The sequence below is a fragment of the Drosophila takahashii genome, chromosome X (genome assembly GCF_030179915.1).
Source record: "Drosophila takahashii strain IR98-3 E-12201 chromosome X, DtakHiC1v2, whole genome shotgun sequence".
Lineage (NCBI taxonomy): Eukaryota > Metazoa > Arthropoda > Insecta > Diptera > Drosophilidae > Drosophila > Drosophila takahashii.
The window spans coordinates 478,785-483,532 of NC_091683.1; positions in this window are offsets into that span (position 1 = coordinate 478,785).

A 4,748-nucleotide genomic window follows, 5' to 3' on the forward strand; every position below is an offset into this window, starting at 1 on the left:
ATATTATATTTGATGATTTATATTTATCAATATTTAAATACTAACGAGAATTTTGTGGTTATTTCCGAAGGAAAAAGCTAGTAAAAACCATCTTTAGTCAGGGCTGACTGTATTTCGAAAGTAGTATGACAAGACACAAATTTTTAATACACGAACGGCGCCTAAATGTATTTGAAATTTTTGCCGGCACCTGATGCTAGTCCCGGTCGCAGGTTCCTGGTTCCTAGTGGTACCGCCAGGAGCTCGCTTGGCTGGTTTCGTGCCTTAGATGGGAAGGTGATGCAATCCCATCCCATTATTGGCAGTGTGTAAAACTCGACAAAGTTATTAAAAAACATGCACATCTGCCAGGTAATCTCACTCACCCACTCTGTTTGTGCCTCGTGCTCACCTGTTGCAGAGCCCCCGAACCGAAGCCGAAACAGCCTTGAACTTTCACCACCGGCCATTGGCGACCCACGTGTGGCGTCTAGGCCTCCGTCGCAGTCTTCTTTTTTCCCTCGCTTCTGTAGGTGTCGAAAAGCTGCGGCTGTGCAAGGTAAATAAGGTAAATACCGCCAGAGACAACAAAGTTGATAAAACATGACAAAAACAAAAATGAACACCGAAATTGGCAGCCAAGGTGCGTTTGCTTAGCCACCGCAGTAAAGCCTTCAACTTGAATTAAGCGTTCAGTTCGGGGGATATTTATCCACCATGTGGCGATCGAGGGTCTATCTGGGGATACACACAATGTACTCTTCACTTTTCAGAACCTTTTCTGTAAAATATATAATATTACTCATACGCAGCGTTGATATGCATTACAAAATGTTCCGATGACTGCAAAAATATTTAAAGCTTTTCGAAACCAGGGACCTGTTGTAACTTTATTTTTCAAATCACTTTTTAATGCGTGTTCTTCCATAACTAACCCACATTATTCATCACATTGTGGGCTTCACTCTCGCTTTTAAAGAACCGAAATGGGGACGGGAAAAACTGGTTACTTTCCGTCGGGGAAAGTGCAGATGGTCGCAGGCCAGATGATTCACGATGCAGTTGAGAAGAAATTCCAAATTCCGCAGCAACCCGCTGCATTTTTCACATAGCAGTCCAATCCGATCGGACCTGATCGAAAACCACTAAGCGAACAGCTGGCAGGCGTAAAGAATTACGATATGTGCCCGACATGAAAATTCCCCCCTTCGAGGCCCATGAAAAACCTGAGTTACGACCGGCCATTCAACATAAATTGGGTGTAGGAAAAATGCGATAAATAAACAAAGTACCCCAGAGAAACCAAAAAATTCGATATTAATAGAGCTATGTTACAGGAATATTTAGCTATCATAAATGATTTTACGGAATTCTTTAGTTAAGTATTTCTTTTATCTTTGCTGTTACTTAAAAAAGTAGAATGGCTGGCTCTTAAACGATTTATTATGTGCATCCAAGCTTGATACATTAAATTGTATTCCACAAAACAGACAATCGAAACGTTTAATTGTGAATAGATCAATTCCATGCTTGATTGCAAATCGATTAACCCAGCAATTGGTTGCACTTCGGGGGGCGGAAAACGCCTGCACAGGGAAAAGCTTAAGGGTTCTTTGGCATCACTTCAAAACTCAAGCTTTCAGTTTCTCCAATTGCACTAAAGGAAGTATACAACTAGAATACCTACACACAAAAAAAAAACTTGGTAAAATCAACTGTAATAATTGTCGAACAGGCCCCAACCAGCAAAATTGTCAATTCTACTAAGTAAATTGTCATTTCACAACAACAAAATACACACAATTAGCAAAGACACAAACCCAAACCAAAAACAAAATACACGTAACTATTTTAATAGTTAAGTAACTATCTTTGTTGGTCAATTTTACCAAGCAAATTTTTTTGTGTGTAGTAATACAATTTTAATAATTCTAATTTGACTATAAATCTTTGATATGACAATGGGCAGCTTCCCATTTTCTCCCTGTGTAGCCAGAAGCCAACGGAAACGGCAACCCGTTAGCAGTTTCCATACGATACATGTCCATATGGAGGCGCCTATCATCTCACCACTCATATTGCTCCGTTTTGGGTAATTATGTCATGGGGAGTGCGGCTAATCGCCGGCGCGAAATTCCCTCAGCCGATCCGATGCCAACTATCACGTCATCGGTCTTCGCTATATTCATTCCACATAGATATGAGCCGTATGCCACGAAATGACGACATTTGGACTTCGAATATGCTGATTTTGTTTACATTTCCACCACGCAGATAAATAATTCGAATTTCGAACACTTGAAACTGATATCCGAATGTTGGGCTTAGTGTACTTTGATTGTTAACACTGAGGTGTTTCAAAACAAATCATATATATTACAAAATATTAATAATACATTCATCGCTAGAATCGACAGTGAAAATAGTGGGAATGGGCATAAATTAATCGCTGTTTATATATGGATCGTAAATCGTAAGGAAGTGGTAGGCGGGTCAGCAGGTGACGCCGAATCGCATAAAAATAAATAAATATATCTTGGTGACGCCGACTTCTTTCAAGAAATGCTGACGCCTGTGAATCACCATCACCATTATCGGTTTGGGGGAACTCGATTTCGGGGTTTCGCCTTATTTGGTTAATTTCGAAACTGATTTGGATTATTACATGAGCTGCATGAATCATGGGTGCTTTACGCGGCCATCTGCTGTTTTCACTTTCGACAGATGTCAACAAAACCAAAATACTATCATTGGGTTTTATGAAACCTTCTTATAAAGGGTGTAAGTTAATAAGTTAAATTGCATGGGTTCTGTAGAATTTAAGTGCATTTTTACTGCAATTCGCTATCGGTAATTGTTTTATCTCCCGTAACGACTGTAAAATGGTCATTTAATTGTTTCACTTTGAGGGAAAATTTGCATGCGACTCTATGGGAGTCGACTGTTTGTCTGGCCAAAAGCCTCAAATGAGAAAAAATGTAGGAAAAAACACACACAATAGCACGATGTTATCTTTGCCTTTCCCATATTGACTCTACTCTCCCGATTCGGATTCAGATTCAGATTCTCGGGCGGGGATTGCATAATCTCGCGTCTGGCGGGTGTTTTGCCATAGATTTGGGTTCCGTGCACGCGGCATTACCTATAGATCGCACATAGTATCGCCGACACATCCCAACTTTGCCTATATACCCCAGACAATTAAAACAATTGATGCGATTTCTCGCACAAATGTGCCAAACACGAACGTTCAATTTATATTTAGTCGATCGCCTTCATCCGTCAAATGATCATCAATAGCCCCCCTTTTTGGCCCCCCTTTTTCAGTCACGAACCAAATGGCAAGAAATTAAATCGATTAAAAATCGATCAGTAGTTTTTTTCTGGGCTTCGCCGAGTATTTTTTGTTCGCTGTGTGACAAGACGAATGCTGGGGCGTGGTACTGATCTACTTTTTAGGAACTTGGATCCTAAAGGTAGTAAAAACATTTTCTTTTTAAGACTCATATAATAATATAATATATGTGCGCCCTGCACCTTTTTATTCCAAGAGTTACACACATCAAAACAGGTATAATTTTCGTTCAGTGCCTGACTATTTCGTCATCAGCCGAGCCATCAGATCAGCATCATCATTAACATGCCGCCACCTCTTGAATCACTTTCTACTTTCACTGCTGCACACGCACACCGTCGCACGAAAAACCCAGACCAAGGCAGGATTTTCATTTCGCACTTGGTCGCTAACATGGCAAAAATTGACGTCAGCGGTGGTAGCCCTTTGGTCCAGACCAGACCACCAGATACCCTCTGATCTGTAGCTTTTCCGATGTAAGGTATGCGGGGGGCACCTTAAGTGGATTCTGCGACGCAGATGCCTGAAATACTCAGGTATTAGGCACTCGCTGATTGCTAATTACTTAGTTGGGCAAACACAATTTGTATTTTCGAAAGAACCCTCAGCTGATCACACAGAGATCGGTGCTTCCGCAAGTTGGCATTACAGCTGTTGACCGCAGGTGCAGATATGGTACAGTGCAGATCAGCTAAGAGTTCCTAGGGTTCTTGAAAATAATGTATATAGATCATAGGTATATTATTGCAATTTTTGGGGAAATATTTTACTTTCGAGTTTATCTTGCTAATATATAAGATATACCTGATATAACCTGATCCCATCATCGTTTTTTGGCAACACCTTCAAAGTTCTATGGGGGAACGAAATACGATATACATCTCTCTTATCTACTGACCTCGCAGCGCAGGGCCAGCATCGCCAGTCGGCTGAGAAACACATGCGGTTTGATCTTGATCGCCGCACTAAGGTAACGCGGTCTGTAAGTATTACTATTCAGTATTCAGTATTCAGTGTTCAGTAGTGAGGCAGTAAAAACCCACATGTTTGGCCAAGGCAAATAAATTCATCTAAATTAAGAGACATGCGCAGGTATTCTTGTTAACATTGTTAACAGCATATAAAGGTTGTGTTTACCGAAAAAAACTTCCACTTGCCAAGATCGGTGAGATTTCGCTGGGGGATGACGTCTATATCTTTCGCGCGGGTCAATGTGCCTTCGACACGCCATATATTTCGGTCTTTTTCGCTTGATAGCGACCGAAATATCATCCTTGGTAAAGTTTGGTAAGAACTGGGATCCCATCTCAATTTCTCATTAAATTTTAGTTCCCATTCGGTATTCCTCTTTTGAATATGGAATTGATTAGATCCTAAACCCTTGTACCAATTCCCATGCCAATAATAAGAATCA